We start from the raw sequence: 17,452 nt of genomic DNA on the forward strand, positions 1-17,452 counted from the left end.
TTATTGGATTTGGAAGAGATTTGTGCAGATAACTAATTAGAATGCAATTTTGAAAGCCCAGGCAAGAGGTGAAAAGGGTCTATACTAGGTTGGTGGCTGTGGGAATACAGCAAAGGAGAAATAGATGAGATGTTGTGAAAGTAGGAAAAACAAAATGTAGTGGCTGTTTGGATGGGTGAGGTGAGAGTGTAATCAAAGATGACACTGAGATTTAGAGTCAGGGCATGTGGTACCCAGTACACTCTGAAGAAAAAGGGAAGTTGGCAAGAGAGAAGGATTTGGTAGGAAATAGGAGATCCATTTTGGACATGTTAAATTGGAGATGCCTGTGGAACAAACAATTCAAACTACCCAAATGGTAGTGGGTAGTGAGGGACTGGAACTCAGGAGAGAAACTAGGGTTGGATATGTAGATCGAAGAATCATTTGCATGGAAATGACAATTGAACCCACAAGAATTGATGAGATCACCAAGTGAAATGGTTTAGAAAAAAAGGGGGAGAAAGGTCCAGGACAGAGTTAATGGTTATGAAACATCAGATTCAGCAAAAGAGACCAAGGAAAACCAAGGAGCAATGTCATGGAAACCAAAAGAGGCAAGAGCATCTAGAAAGAAAAGGTGATAAAAAGTGTGAAATGCTACAGAGGTCACAAAAAAGCTAAAAATTGGTAACTGGAGACAGCCATTTCAGTAGGATGATGAGGTCAGAAATTGAATGAAAGGGGGTTTAGAATTGAATGTGAGAAGTGGAAGCCATGACAGTAGGTGGATTACTCAAGGAGTTTAGTCACCAAGATGAAAACTAACATAGACGGCAGGAACAAAAGAGGGTTTTTAATGATGGGAGAGACATAGGTGTGTTTGCAAAAGGTAGAGAATGAGCTGGTAGATAGGAAGGTAAGGAAGATTAGAAAGTGGGGGTGATGGTAGAGGCAATCTGTTGGAACAAGATGAATCAGGTTTGCATGTAGAGGGACTGACCTAGACAAGAATAAGGGCCACCTCTCCATTAGATAATGGAGTAAAAGAGGAGATAATGGGAGGAAATATGTGAAGTCCCAAGGGGAGGTCCTCAGCTAAGAGGGTGGACTTGGAGGTTACCATGGAAGGCTGAGGAGAAGCAGGAAGGTGTGGGAACTAGGGTGAGGACTCTAGATTTAGCTGAATTAATGAGATATATGTTTAAATTATATTAAAGGCATTATTCATTAGTAGAAGAAGGTAAGTGGCACAGTGTCATAAAGCTCTAGGACTAAAGACCAGGGTTCAAATCAACCTCAAACACTTACTAATTGGATGACTTTGGGCAATTTACATAACCTCTATTTGCCTTGACCTCATCAACTGTAAAATGGAGAAAATAATTGCACCTACCTCCCACAGTTGTTGGGAGTATCAAATGAGATAATGTTTGTAATACGTACTATGTAAATGTTGGCAGGTAGGTTGTACAGTGGATAGAGCGCTGGAGTCCTAAAAACTCATGTTCCTAAGTTCAAATTTGGCCTCAGATACTTACTAGCTGAGTAAGTCACTTCACCCTGTTTGTTTCCTCATCTGTAAAAATGAGCTGGAGAAGAAAAGAGCAAACCACCAGAGTAGCTCTGCCAAGAAAACTCTAAATGGAGTCACAAAGAGTCAGACAAGACTGAAAACAACTAAAATGACTGTACAGCAATATAAATGCAAGCTACTACTATTAACATTATTATATTATATATGAATACATATACATATTAATACAACTGGATTACTCTAGAACGTGGAGTGACAAGATTAATCCTAGGAAAAAGTCAAGTAGTAAGTAAGCTAAAGAGGACGTAGAAATGAGTTTCTTGACCTATGATTTTCTATTGCATGATAGAGGTTATCCTACTAATCCTGCTATCTAGTATATCTTGAATGGCTGTGAGTCATGGAACACTAGAGTCTGAAGAATTAAAAACAAATATCACACAAAGGGCAAAGGAGAAGTACATGGTGGGTGTAAGGAGGTTCTAACATATGACAAACAAGGAATTTCCCAGAACTGTGGTACAGAATGTTATTAAGAAAATGTGGGGTCATAAAAGAAAATGGCCAGGTCACTGAAGGATAATTGATAGACATCCCAACTACTCCATTAATATCTTCACAAAGGTAAAAGAAAATAAAGGGCCTAGCACACTGGAACATTAAGTGGGCACCCCATGGCACACTTAAAACCATAAGCAGGAGGGGCGAGAATAGATGCACTGTGATTGGTATAATTGGAAAGAATACCTTTTAGATTATAGCTACACATGAGAATAACCTTTTTTTAAAAAAAATAAAGTTTCTCCTTGTATAATTAATTCTTGGAAACTGGGTTGGAGATTTACTCCATTTGTCCAATTTTGGGTTAATGAGTTATATATAGAGGCCAGAACTTTTGTGCTGGCCAGAATGCTATCAAGGACCAATAATTTTGTTGCTAGCAAGTGTGCATAATTAAGGAAAGATTACAGCACAAAGGTGAAGACACAGTTCCACAAGCTTCATCCAACCCTTTCGTTCTTGACTCTAGAATTATTTGCATGGCAATCAGGGAGTATTATGAAAGCCTTGTAATTCCATCACTGCACAACTCCCAATGGGGTTTTTATTAGCTGGAGTGCCCAAAATGGGTCTGAAGGATGTAGATAGGCTAATAATTAGGATTTTGGCAAAGGTTAAAAGGAATTTTCTAACCCCATCTTAGAGTTAGAGCCAAAGAAAAAGTTTAATCCTTCTCTGGTAATTTGCTGGTTTTGCTCACTGTACCTGGATGGACACAGGACTTCATAGCCTTAGCTCATATGCTAAAAAGGGTTTTAATCTTCCCTTGCCAGTATGTGGCTTACTAGTCCCTGCATTCCAGCAAATGGTAGTAGAAGTCAGTAAATATCCCTTGAGAGGATGAATAGTAACCATATATATACCATAGTCATTGATGATATGGTAACTTGCAGGAAAATTTATCCCTTGTAAGAACAGAGAAAAAGGAAAGAATTTTTCTTTACCACTCAACTTGATATGCTATTTTATTAAATGTCCTTTGCTTTGAACCAGTTTGTTCTATGGCCTTATAATGAATGATAAACACATTTGTGTGAACTCATAGTTATGGTTTTGTGTGGATGGTAAACCACAAAGTATCTTAGACATTTGTTGTAAACACCAACTTAATAATAAATGTAATGAATTTCATTTTTTTAATAGATAGTCCTTGGCCTCAAGAACTTTGCCTTCTCATGAGGTAAAACACAACACACACATACACATAAACACATATGCATACCAACTGACTATGTACAGTAGTAAATTATTAAATGTCAAAAATAAGTAATATCAATAATACATCAATGTAGATAGACTTAAATATTATCATCTTCTTGAAGAAATTTCTCATCTAAAATTGGTTCTGATTTGCCTAGATTTCTTTAATTTGTTTGGATAAAGTTTTTGTAGTCACCAACAAATGAATCGGAGTACTGCCAAAGAAAATATTTCAAACAATAAAAACATTTAATATAATTACTGCCTCAATAGCAACATTATTTAACTCCAAAATTCAAAGATATTCTTGAGGATGATAATATCTTTTATAGAATCATAGATTTGAAGCTGGGCAAGACCTTGGAAGTTATATTGACAACTCCTCATCCTAAAAATGATGGAAAACACACTGAGGAAACAAACTCAGAAAAGTTAGATGACTTGTCCAGAGTCATACAAGGAATTGGAAATGACAAAACCAAGATTCAAACTCAGATCTTCTAACTCCAAATCCAGTTTTCTTTCCATTGTACTTTCAATCTACGAAAATTCTATATTCTACATTCCCTCAGCAAATCATAAACATGTATAGAGTAGAACCTCACCTTGCATTATATGTTGAATTAATTTAATTTAAAATCAATTTTAAGTTTACAAATAAAAAAAAGTTCCAATAAAATCATTATTACTTAAAATGTTTTGTATTGCAAATATAGTTTAAAACAAACATAGATCATTCTTAAGAAACTACAAAGTTATGCAACCATCTTCCTTCTACCTTAGTAACACAGGGATGGGTAATACACTCCAATTCACTATTATCTCTTGTTTGAATTCCATGATGCAGAACTCATTAATTTGTCTCTCAGGCCACAACTTCTCTTAGTTCCTCCTTTATTTCTCTGACTACTCTTTCAGCCTCTTTTGCTGGTTCATTCTTTATTCATATCCTATCCCTTATATCTGGGTATCCTAGGACACTGTACTGAATGAACTCTCTTTTCTCCCAAGTAATATCAACTCCCATTGCTTCAACAATCATCCCTATGTAGATGACTCCTGGATCTACACACCCATATCTCTTCAGAGATCTAATGCCACATTACCAACTCCATGTAGGGTATTTCCACTTGACAGGATGCATAATAAAAGCAGGAATTTAGAACAAAGTTAAAGGTTTATAAATTTCACCTAGCTTTGTCATTCTGGCACCACAAAAGATCCTTGGGAGTTTTTGTTGTGTAGAAAGAGTTTTGGCCAGGATTAAAACAAATTTTCTATCCTCCAAGCACCTTAAACTCAGCATATCTAAAACTGAATCGATCTTCCTCTTTCTATCAACCAAAAAAACTTCCTGGCTCTTTTCCTAATTTCCCCATTTCTACCAGGGGTTCCAACATCTCTACAATCAACCTGGTTCATAACCTCAGAATTACCCTTGACTCTTCCATGTTCCTTCACTTTACATATCCAATCATTTGCTAAGTTAAATTCATTCTTCCTCCACAACATCCCTGGGATACATTGCCTTCTCTATACCCTCCCAGTCACCAGGCTATTGCTATTTCATCAAGTTCTCTTGACTTGGACTATTTCCATAACATCTTAATAAACCTCAATTTCTATTTTCTTCCTTCTCCAATCTATCATCCAAATTAATACTCCTAAAGTACAGGTCTGGCCATGTCACTCCCCTGCTCAAGAAGCTTCAGTGAATGCCTTTGCCACTAATACAAAATACAAATGCTTCTGTTTCTCTTTTAAAGTCCTTCATCATCTTGTTCAAGGCCTTTCTAACATAACATGTGCATAGGTGTGGACACCTACTTTTGGACTTGCATATTCATTTTAGCTACCTTTTACACTGGAAAGTCTGGGTTCCTAAAGAAGAACTAAAACCAGTCAGTTATATTCAAATTCTCTCAAAAGTACGTAAGAGTCAATGGGCAGCTAGGTGGCACAGTGGATAGAGTGCCAGGTATGGAATTAGGAAGACTTTCTATGTTAAAGTCTGACCACAGATACTTAGCAGTTTTGTGACCCTGGGCAAGTCACTTACACCTGTTTGCCTCAGTTTCCTCACCTGTAAAATGAATTAAAAAAGGAATGGCAGACCACTCCAGTATCTTTGCCTTGAAAACCCCATATGGAGTCACAAAAAGTTGGATAGGACTGAGTAAGAACTAAGTCACCTTATTGTGGGGAAACTTAATTCCCTTACTCACTACTGACTATAAAAGCTCCTTGGAGGCTGGGGCTATTTTATTTTTCCTTATACTTGTATTTACAGTGTTTAGCACAGTGCTTTCTACAAAAATGCTTTATGACTTGATTTGACTCAACACTTTAGCTCCTATGTCCCCACCAATGTATTTCCATTTACACAAACCAGATACTCACAATATTTACACTTTTAGATTTTAAGAAATAATCACAGGAATTCATATACTAAAGCAAGTCTATAGATAATAAACTACATAACAATAAAATTGGATAATAAACTTGGAGTCACACACTCCCATCAATGCACTCAGTATCTATGTGTGTATGAGAGACATAGGGAGGGAGGAAGGAAGGGGGAGGAAGAAAGGAGGGAGGGAGGGAGGGAAGGAAAGACAAAGAGAAAACAAGACAGGGGAGGGCACATTTACCAAAACCTGTTTAGGAAGAATGTGAATGAGGAAAACTCATGAATTTAAGGTAAATCACAACTCTGGCATTATAAATTTCAGTGTCTTCTTTCTGTCTTGAAATGTTCATAAAAGTTCACTGATGAACACAGATTCTTGAATTGAAGAAATGCTTTCACTGCTAAACTTTACTGATTCCCTCTAAGCTTGACTAATACATCACTATGTAACCAAACTAGTTGGTCCACTGTGTGGCTTCCCTGACTCTTTACTTCTAAGCTGCTCTTCTACTTAGCTGGACTTAGTCGTCAACAACAAATATAGGCTATATTACTTCTAGAATCAGACTCAGATGATGCAGCTTTGAAATCTTGCCATCACCTCTATCTCTCAATTCTTTTATCTTTCTAGGTTCAAACTCTAGGTCCTCTCTAAAACTATCTCATCTTAGCTTAGTTAGTAACTATCAGAAAAATTACATTTGTCTCGTATCACAGAACAGTTCTGATGTTCATATCATTCCAATATACTATAAGGTTTTCATATTCCAAATTAAGCTATAACTCATATAAATCAAAAAAATCAAAAAAGTCCTAGAATTCTCAACAAATCTATGACAAAAAGTTGGATAGGACTGAGTAAGAACTAAGTCACCTTATTGTGGGGAAACTTAATTCCCTTACTCACTACTGACTATAAAAGCTCCTTGGAGGCTTCAAAAAATGAGTATTAATTCCATGGAGAGGAGGGTAGTTTGAGAGCCATGGAGAGGACATTCCAGGCATAAGGAACAAACATGAGGAACAAACAGGAAGAAACAGAGAAGAGCCCAGTTTGACTAAAACATAAGTGTGTTTATAAGTACATAGTATCAGATAAAGCTAGAAAGGAAAGTGGTATCGGTCTATGGAGGGCCTTGAATGTCAAGCAAAGACCTCAAACCATCTTAGTACATCATAGAGAACCTCTCAAAATTCTTAAGATGAATTATATGACCATATCTATGTAGAAAGAAATTTAATCTGGTAGCAGCAGTAATGGAAGACAGATCTAAAGAAAGAAAGGAATGGAGACAGAGAGCATGTTAATTAATAGGTCATCTCAATAGCCCAGTTAGCTATAATAGCTATGCTAGGGTGTTGGCAGAGTATATTAATATAGCCATTCCCTCTTTCATTTTATGCCCCATCCTCTCTACTGTCCCCCATCTTCACACCATCTCAGGTTCTCTCTTTTCTAATGAAAAGACTACTGGAGTTCAGAGCTGTCACTTCAGTATTTCTACATCTGGCACATCACTGTCCTCTAAACTAGATCAGTTTTATAGGGAAAGTAGTGAGATCCACAGCCTCACTGGCTTGACACACAAACTAGAGGCACCTCTCTTTCTAAGCTGCTTTAGCTTTCTACTCTCCCCTCATTCCCTACCAGAGACTGTTTCCAGAGACACAAAACTTCCAGGAATCCACATCTGGACAAATACCTCTTACTGACTCAGCTTCTCTCACCTTCTTTAGTCACATAAAGCTCTTCATATGTATTCTCTCTCCTAACAGATTCATGCTACTCTTCATTCTCCACACAAGCACCCTATTCCCATTCTCTGTATATAACTCAACAGTGTTCTGGGTCATAACCATTCTGCAAGTTACCTTCCTGGGGCCATGTCCCAACTCCACTGATTGCGAGCATTAGAATTTCCTGGCTCCTCCTTCAAAGCCCAGTGTTGAAGGGCAGGGTCCAGGAGTTAATAACTACAAGAAAAACCATGAGCCATCTTAAATCACAACCACAAATGTCCTCCATTCAGAGTTTATCATATCCAACCAGTTACCAAATCTAGTATTTTCTGCTTCCACATCTCTCACATCTGTCCCTCTAGTTCCACTCACACAGCCATTACCCTAGACCAGCCCTTCATCACCTCTCATCTAGACTACAACAAAAGGTTCCTAATAAATAATTCCCACTATGACTGGAATGCACTCCCTATCCCTTTAAGACTAAATTCAAGGACCACTTTCCATATGAAATATATATCCTCTTGTGTACATGCCCACCTACATATACAAACACATGTTGTCTCCTTTGGTAAGACTATAAACTCCTTTAAAAAAAACTCATCTGCCTTTGTATCTTCAGTCCCGTAAAGCACATATAATAATATTGTTGGCATTCAATGACTGTCAACTGATAATAAAGAGGAGGGAACTGGTATTTCAGTGTAGCCAATAAATTTCATTCTAAGTTTATTTGATTGTATGTATTTGTGTATCTTGCATCACCATATTGCATCATAGGCCAAATATTTTCCATGTTACTATCTCTCCAACTACATAATAAGCTCTTTGAGGGCAAGTCCAGGACTTGATACTTTTAAAACAATATCACATAATGGAACTGTTCAATACAAACAAGGAATAGATACTAATTAAAAGCATTTTTGTTTCACCAATTGACTATGAAAGTCAGAAAAAATTGACTAATGGATATAGCAATGAGTTTGATGTTAAAATTGAAGGGGGGGTTGTAAAAGTTATTCTGATGCCAAAGAAGGTATCTGGTAAAAAAAAAAAACAGGTCACGATCAGTCAAACAAAATCCTTCCCAACACACTTCTGTGTCCTTGCTCTACAATGAACAGATCCTTGGGTATACTTTATCCACTGCAGATTAGCAATCAACATTCTAATTAATATATGACCCACATCCATGTGCTTTCTATCCATATTCAGAATCCTCAGGGATGGGAGCACATGTAGAAAGGGATATAAGGACAAATATCAGAAATGGAGATACTAACACTATCAGCTGCCTCGAACAGTTGGGAAGCAGAAAATATTTTAACATGGGAAGTTATAACACCCTTGGACTTTGTAGGTGACAAATTTCGGTTCTTCCCCCTTAGAGCTTCACCATTATTGTTTTCCAGTCCCTCTCTAGCTCAGTAATTCCTCCATAATGTCTAGATAGAAGTATTGTTGAAGAACCAAGCAAATAAACTCACAGTCGCCTGGCAGTAGCAAGAATGGAGGTAATTTCATTCTGGTAGGCAGGTACTGCCCAACAGTTAACACAGAATCAACCAATTAATATTTCTTAAGCACCTACTATGTGCCAGACACTGTGCAAAGTATGGGGGATTCAAAAAGAGGCCAAAGACAGTCCTTGCCCTCAAGGAGCTTACAATTTAATGAGAAACAATCTGAAAGTAAACATATAAAACAAACTGTACACAGAATAAATAGGAAATAATGAAGAATGGAGGAAGGCCCTGGAAATAAGAGGTATTGGAGGTTTCTTATAGATGGTGTGATTTTATCCAGGGAGGTCAGTAGTCAGAGCAGAGGAGGGACAGAGTTCCAGGCATGTGGGAGAGCCAGAGAGAATGCTAGGAGCCAAGAGATGGAGCATCTTGTTCTGAGAACAGCTGGAAGACCAGTGTCACCAAATCCAAGAGTACCTGTCAGGAAGTATAAGAAAGACTAGAAAGATAGGAAAGTACCGGTTGTGAAGGGTTTTGAATGTCAAACAGAGAATTTTGTGTTTTATCCTAGAGGCAGTAGGAAGCCACTGAGAAGGAGCTGACATTATTAGAACTGTGCTTTAGGAAAATCATGTTAGTGACCAAATAGAGAATGGTTTAGAGTGGAGAGCCTCAAGACATGCTGACCCACCAGCAGGCTACTGAAATGATCCAGGAACGAGGTAATGAGGTGGTGGAAGAGTCAGAGGACAGAAGGGAGCATATTCAAGAGATGAAATCCAGAGGCTGAAAGCTTGGATAGAAGGGATGAGAAAAGTGATGAATCTAGAATCACTCCTGGTTAAAGAGCCTAAAGGACAGAACCTGGGAGACACTATAATTAGAAGATAGACTGAACCCGAGTGACATCTATGGTTAGTAGGCTCCAGCAAAGCAAACAGAGAAGAAGTAATCACATCAGTAGGAGGAAAGGCAAGAGAGAGTAATGTCTTAAAAACCAAGAGAAAAAAAGAGAATCAAGCAAAGTGATCAATGAGTCAAAGGCTACAAGAGGTTAAGGAGAATAAGGATTAAGAAAATCCCAACTAATGTGGCTACTAAGACATCATTAGTAATTCTGAAGAGAACAGTTTCAGTGAAATAATAAGGTTGGAAGTCAAACTGTAATGGGTTAAGAAGAATGAGAGGAAAGAAAGTGGAGGTATCTGTTGTAGGTGGACTTTTATAGGAGTTTAGCTACAATGGGCAGGAAAAGATATTTGACAATAGCAAGGATGAAAGGATCAAGTGACAGTTTTTTTTCAGGATTGGGAAGACATAGGCATGCTTATACCTATAGGAGATGAGCCACTAGAGGGGGAGAGAATGAAAATAAGAGAGAGGGAAAATAAGAGAGTTTTAGGAGATGGCATAATGTCATGTGAAATGGGTGAAGTAGGAGAAAGTGGCAGAAGGTATCTTTCTGAGTGACTAGGAGATGAGGAAAAGAGAAGAGACATTATGGGAAAATGTCCTCTTTTTTTCCTACAAAATATGAGGCAAGGTTCGTGGTTGAGTTGGGGGAGGGGAAGCCATGAGGGGTTTGAGGAGGGATGAAAGACTGTGGAAAGCTGTTTTGGACAGTGGGATAGGGAGTTGAGGGAAGTATAATAGCATTACCTAGCAGCAGTGAGAACCCAGTTGAGTTTATGTAATATAAATCTGTCATGGACCCGGTTAGAATTACTTGGTGATTTTTTTTCCAGCTTTGCTCAGCAGCACATGGGTAGGAGCAAAATTGTGGCTTGGCTTAGTATAAACTCGATATGATAAGGGAGCTAGGAAATCAAAAGAAGAGAGTGGTTTAGAGCTGAATTGATTCACCAAGGAGTCAAGATAAGGAGAAGAGGAGAGAATGGCTAGTGTGGGACAGAAGACTTGGCACACAACAGAGGGATTAAGAGATTGGGAGTAGGGTTTTGTAAAAGAAAGAAAAACTAGAGGTGAAAAAACAGTAGATTATGGCTGGATAGGCAGATTTCTGAATTCTTGAACAAGGGGTGCTATAGTTGTGGCTGATGGCAAGATCAAGAGAATGGCCATCTTCGCATGTGGCAGAGGTAGAGTAGAATAATTCATGAGAGGTGAGTGGGTTGAGGAAATAAGTGGTTACTGTTTTCGAGAGAGAGTCAATATGAATGTTGAAATCCCCTAGTATAAAGGGCAAGAGTTGAGGAGGAGAGAAAAACTGTGAACCAGGTGTCAAATTCATTGAAGAAAGGAGGAGTGACCTTGGGGAAGGGGAGTATGAGAGGATGGAATTAGTTAATAACAGCTACCAAGATTTTTAGCAGGTGATAAGATATGAATAGCATGAGCCTCAAAAAGGAAGAGACGTTACTGAGTAACAGAAGAAGCAGGAGAACATGGAAGTGAAAATGGTGAGCAAGGCACATCCCAATTCTCCATCCTTAGCCAGGAAGCTAGGAAGAATGAAAAGAGGTAGCTAGTTCTGGAAAGGGTATCCAGGGAAGCTGCACTACCAAAAGCCAGGTTTCAGTAAGGGCTAGAAGATGGAAGGAGAGGGAAAGGAAAAAATTTAGGATGAAGGGAAGTTTGATGCCTATGGAACAGGCATTCCAGAGGGTACAATGGAAGGAATGCGAGGCATTAGGTTGAAATTTTGGGGTTTGGTGTTGAAAGGGATGGAAATCGGGAATTGGATTGTAGGAATGTGTAAAATGTGGTTTGAATGATGATCTATAGGAGTTCAAAGTCACCGAGATGTGAAGGCTATGACCAGCAATGAGAATGTTCTTTGCTGAGGGGAGAAAACCACTCCTCTGCCCTCAAAGGGCAGGCAAAGCAGGAGACAAGAGACCTAAAGTTGAAGGGAGGGCTGGCCTTCTTTACCCTGGAGATTATACACATCCCAGTTGGGACACTGGGTTGGCAACTGAAGGTTGAAGATATTTTGTGCTGGTACAGATGAAAGTGGTTGCTTTGGGGCAGATGGAAGATGGCTAGTCTGGCTCCTAGTAGCCTTTCCTCGGGGGACACATGGCACTCAGGGGAAGTCAGGAGCTCAAAGCATGAGAGTTGTGACAAAAATTTTAAGGTTTACAGAGTATAGATAGAAGACTTCTCATCCGAGGAGGCTGGTTATGGGGTGGGAGTAGGAATAAGAATAGTTTTGGAGATGGAAAGGATCTCAAAGATCATCTGGTCCAAAGCCTTGAAATTATATGTGAAGAAAGTGAAGCTCATGAGGTTAAACAACCTTCCCAAGACCATCTAAAGAATAGTAGCACAGTAGATATAATAGTAAGAAGAGATGAAACCAAGTACCCTGTATACCTTACACTCCACTGTGAACTCTGGTCAAAAGAGGTAATAGAAGGACAGCACAGTATAGTGGTAGAAGGACTAGAATTCCAAAGTCCCTGTCATCTCCTAGATCTATGATCCCCACTCTGATGCTTATTAGATATATGACTTTGGGTGGATCAGTTAATAATAATAGCTGCATTTATTGAGCATCTACTATATACGAGTCACTGTGCTAAAGTGCTTTACAATTATTATCTCATTTGATCCTTCCCCATTTTACAAAGGAGGAAAATGAGACAAACAGAGGTTAAGTGACATGCCCAAGATCCACAGTCTCTCTAATTGTGTTTCCTCATCTGTAAATTGAGCATGGCCATCTTGTTCTGCATCACAAGGTTGCTGTTGTAAGGTTCAAATATGAGATATTTGTCAAAATTCAACTATACTAATGTTTAAAAAGCTAAATGTCTAAACACCTTAGTCTAGGGCCTTCACAAGATTCCAACCTACTTTTCTAGTCTTATAGTGCACTACTAGTTCTCATTTATTCTATACTGTAACCAAGCTAAACTACTCACATTCTTTTCCTACACAAGTCTCTATATTCACATTTCCCACCTCCAAACCTTTGTCTATACCAATCTCCATATGTGGAATGAACTCTCCATTCTTTAAAGCTACTTCGTCCATAAAACTACCTGACTTCACCAACCTGTAGTGATTTTTTCCTCATCTCAACTCATGTTACTTTGGGGGTAGTGGGACTCGAGGGAGCAAGGGTAGATGGGGTAGAACTATTACAACTCCATTCTTTGTATTTTCTTGTGTGCCTATATTAGAATCTATATTCCAATTTACATGTCTCTGTGTGTAAAGATACTTCTAATTCCCAGTTCCTTGAGGAGAGAGAATATCTATTTTCATTTTTATATCTGGTGTTAATACACTCAACAATGTCTGAACTACTCAAAAACATACTATTTGAGTGAGACTCTAGTACCAATTCTGAACATTTTTTTCATCTTCAAGTTTTTTAAACAAATTTATCTGACAGCCACTAGCACTCTGAAAGCTGTGCATTTTTAATGGATAAGCTGCCAGAAAATTCAGAAAGAAAAGACATAGTAATTTCTCTTGTTAATAATAGGGTACCAAAGAAGTCATTTTGATTCCTAAACATGAATGTTAGTGTTCTGCACATAGTAAATGCTTAATAAATGATTAAACATTAAAGCTTTTGTCAAACTTAAAAAGCAATTGCTTTGACCATCAGCTGAATGATGGGCTCTCAATGCTATGACCTACATTTACATTTTCAGACTTAATCTTACCACAGCCATTTTGGGAATGATGCTACCACTTAGATGGATATATATGCACTTACAGTGCTCCAGGTATCCTTAAACTGAACTGAATTGTGCTAGAAACAGAGTTAAGTTTGCTTAAATGAAAATAATTTAGTACAGTAAGTACATGAACTAGTAATAGAAGAAATGCATATATACACACAGTTGTATCTGCAACTTCTCAAAATTTATCCTTTAACATAGAAAATATATAATGAAAAAAACAGGTGTTGCTTATTGTTTGAGTGATATGAGTATTCTGGATCATTTCCATATCAGCACTGCTATGTCTCCATTACCTAGCTAAATATGGATTTTATTTGTTCTGTTCTTAACATCAATTATAATTTTTAAGCAAGCATCTATTAAAGTTGTAAAATATTTATGTACATATCCTATTTAAATAATTAAATTTTATCTTGTACATGTGCTACATTTTCATATCTATAATCATTTTGCCATCAAAATAAGATAGACAGGACCATTTTACAGATAAAGAAAATGAGGCACATGAAGGTGAAGTAAATATGTCAAGGTTACATATATTAGAATCTATTTCTCTTGACTCACAGACCAATCTCTTTCTACTAAATTACATGAATCCTAAAAATGAAATCCCTAATTAGCCCCTGAATCATCTGGTTTATTTCTTCTTGTCAAAATAAATAGACCCTCAAGCCCCCCCCCCCATTATAACAGTGCACATAGTAATTTCTTTAAAAATATGTTTTCATTCATTTACTTAATAATTGTCATGATTTTGAAATACAGCCACTATGACCTTTCTTAGCAATGGTACAAAGTTATTTTTTTTAAAAACTATAGTTGTGATGTTAGGTACAAATAAAAGCAAAGAGGAAGAAATCTTGGATGTAAAAGTTGGAAGGACCTTGGAAGTTATCTAAAGCAAACCTTCATTTTTACAAATTAAGAAACTGAGTCCCAGAAAGATTAAAAATTATTTCCCCATACACAAAAATGACAAGGCAGGGATTCAAAGCCTGGTCCTCTGACTCCAGAACTATCACTATGCTCATGCCTCCTCCCACCCACTCTCATCTACCCCGACACTATTATTTATTTCGCCTTCACATATTGCTTACTTCCACAAAGTATTTAAGGCAACATTAACTAACAGTTGCTGCCTGAAATACACATCTTAGAATGGTGAAAGCAAAATTTGATTTAAAAGCTCTACTTAGGAAGCAGAACAGAAGTGGAAACAAAACTGCAAGGACAGAAACATTTAACTATAAGTTTTGTGCGGTCTGAATTCTTTTGGGACAACAGACCCGCCCTGGTCCTTTTTCATACGAATCTGTGTCGACTTTCCCACCACTCTCCTATATCGCCTTTTCTAAACAATTACATCATAGGATTTAGAGTTAGAAGAGGTTTTAAAAGATTATTCCCCCTCAATTTACAGATGAGAGCATTGAGATTAAATGACTTGCCCAAGGTCACCCGGGTAGTAACTGCTAAAGTCAAAACTTGAATTCAAGTCTTCTGACTCCGACTCCGAAGCTCTTACCTCTACCTCATCTCCCTTACCAGACTACTGTAACTTGTTTGTTTTGTTTTTTTTTTCACATTTTTCCCTTGTGTGTGCGCGCGTGTGCGTGTGCGCGCTTACAGATAGCATTACCTCCCAAGGAGCACAGATCTCCAAAGGCCCAGGTTCTTTTGGCAAGTAACACCTCATGGGTAGGAAAAGTTAGCAAAACATTTTCTCCCTCACGTCTAGAGCGAGAGGAGAGAAGGTCCAACCTAGCAGTAGGAATAAAGTACTTTCTTTACGTCCTACTTCTGTCCTCACTTCCCCCACCCCCACCCCACCCCCAGGAGAGAAGAAACAGCCAGTATCGGAAACTCGAGAAAAAGAAAGCGACCCAAGAGTACAAAGGCTGACCTTCTCTTCTCAGCCCAAGAGCTCCCGACGCAACCTACTCCCGGGGAACCTGCGAACTCCCCAACTCCGGGGTGGCACAACCCTAACCTCTTCCTTCCCGAGGCTGAGGCGTAAGCAATTTGCTAAACGGGTCAACGACTCTCTCAGCCCCGGGGAAATACCCGGCAGTGGATAGAGTACACCTTCCAGCCGGCAAGCCTGGAGGGGAGCTCTCTTTGGTAGCGGAGGAGAAAACAAAAACCAAAAGACAAAAACGTGTGGCTTGCAGTTTTGAGGGCACCGGCTGCGCTGCCTCCTCGTTCCCGAGTGCCCAGCCAAGGGGCATTCAGCCCAGATCGTAGGCTACCTGGGCTAGAGCTTTCACCGTCCCCCGCCACTGACCCTGCCGGAGAGGAAGCGAAGAAAGATACTTACCAGGCATGCACGCCCCCACCTGAGAGGGGCTTCTCGCAGCCGCAGCTACTCGCGCAACCTCGAGCGCCGCCCGCCCCGGGGATGGGTGAACAGCTCGCGCCTCCCCCCGCCCGTCCGCCTTCCGGGCGGGGGAGGGGGGGAAAGACGGAGAGGGGGAAGCTGCGCCCGCACCTACTCAAGCGAAACAACCCTGCTGGGGCCGCCTCTCCCCAGTCCCACCAAACGTCCAGCCTGCCCGCCTGCCTCGCAGCATCCCCGGCCCCTAGCACCCCCGCCGCGCCCCGCCCCACCCACACGCCTGGCTATCTGCTTAGCTATAGCTTTCCCGAGCCTCAACTTCCCTGCCCTTCGCCTAAGCAGTCCGAAAGCTGGGGCCAAGTTTCTCCTACCTTGAAAAGTTCGCCGACGGGAGAGGGGAAAGCCCTCAAATCAACTTCAGGCGCCCCCTGGCCCCTAGCTGTCGGAGGGCAGCTCCGCGGGGAAGCGCGACCTCTCTCGACTCTGCAACTCGCGACTATGTCTTCCCCTCCCTTCCTCAGAGCGCGCGGGCCAGCGAGGTTGGTCCGCTGCGCTCCTGTTCCAGCCAGGCACCGAAAAGGAGAAGAGGAGGAGGCTCGGCAGCGGGCGGGGAAAGGGGTGGGTGGGTGATGTAGATCCCCTCTCCACTACCGGCAGTGTGGCTGTGCAAATAAAACCGCTTCTGGGGATTTCTGAGTTATTTATTTTCCTCTCCACGTGAAACAAAGACTGTTTCTCCCCCCAATAATTTGAACCTATTAAAAACCCATATTCTGATGAATTTGGAGGCATCTAATTGTATCCGCCTTAGCCAAGTTTTATCTCAGTCGTCATTTGTTACAATCAAAATCTGGAGTCACCTCTTTGTGAAGATAAAAAACGGCATTAAAAAAAAATAATGCCTACAAGATTTTCTCTCTTCAGAACGGCTGTGAGGTACCAAGTGTATAATAATCCCCATGTTACTGAGGAGGAAATCGAAGCCCAAACAAGAGACTTGCCCCAGGCTCACATGGCTATTTAAATGTTCGAACTAGAACCTAAATCTTTTGATTCCAACACCAGTGCACCTTTCTCTCCACTGGGATCTTGCTCCTAGCCAAACTTTATCCAGTATAGTGCTTTGAGTTTACAAAGTACTTTGCATAAGCTATTTCACCTAAAAATAATTAATGATGATAACATTAAAAGCCTACACGTAAATAGAGATTGAAAAAAGTTTGCAAAGCTCCTTTGTCCATTATCTCTTGATTCTGAGCATACCTCAAATCCTAAAATTAAAGTTATCCCCATACATGTGTATATGCGTCTTTGTAAGGTAGATATGGGCTTTATTGGGGTGGAGAATAGACAGAGGGAATTCATGTTTAGATTTGGGATTGGAAATTCATTGTTTTTCTTTACCCATGGACGCTATCTTGGAGAAGGTACACAAATTTTAAAACTTTTGGAAGTGAGAGTGGTAACCTGAGGTGAAAAGAGCTTTCAGGGAATACAACCAATCCTCAGAAGTAAGATAGAGTGGATAATGGGACTCAAAAGGCATTAAGAAATGGAATCTAA

At 39.7% G+C, this 17,452-nt stretch overlaps 1 protein-coding gene across 17 annotated transcripts in view; it reads right to left on the reverse strand.

The window, feature by feature from the left end:
* Window positions 1-16,398, reverse strand: part of PLAGL1 (PLAG1 like zinc finger 1) — a 153,000-nt gene extending 136,602 nt beyond the window's left edge. For 6 of the 17 annotated variants that reach the window (XM_007484671.3, XM_007484668.3, XM_007484665.3 and 3 more), the window contains exon 1: window positions 15,872-15,962. The gene's annotated coding sequence lies outside the window, so the exon portion shown is untranslated. Of the gene's footprint in view, window positions 1-15,871; window positions 15,995-16,260 lie in introns of those variants that run through there. The other 11 variants (XM_056818895.1, XM_056818896.1, XM_056818892.1 and 8 more) reach the window with 6 other exon arrangements.
* Between the last annotated feature and the right edge of the window lie 1,054 nt (window positions 16,399-17,452).

This window comes from Monodelphis domestica, chromosome 2 (assembly GCF_027887165.1).
Source record: "Monodelphis domestica isolate mMonDom1 chromosome 2, mMonDom1.pri, whole genome shotgun sequence".
Taxonomy (NCBI): domain Eukaryota; kingdom Metazoa; phylum Chordata; class Mammalia; order Didelphimorphia; family Didelphidae; genus Monodelphis; species Monodelphis domestica.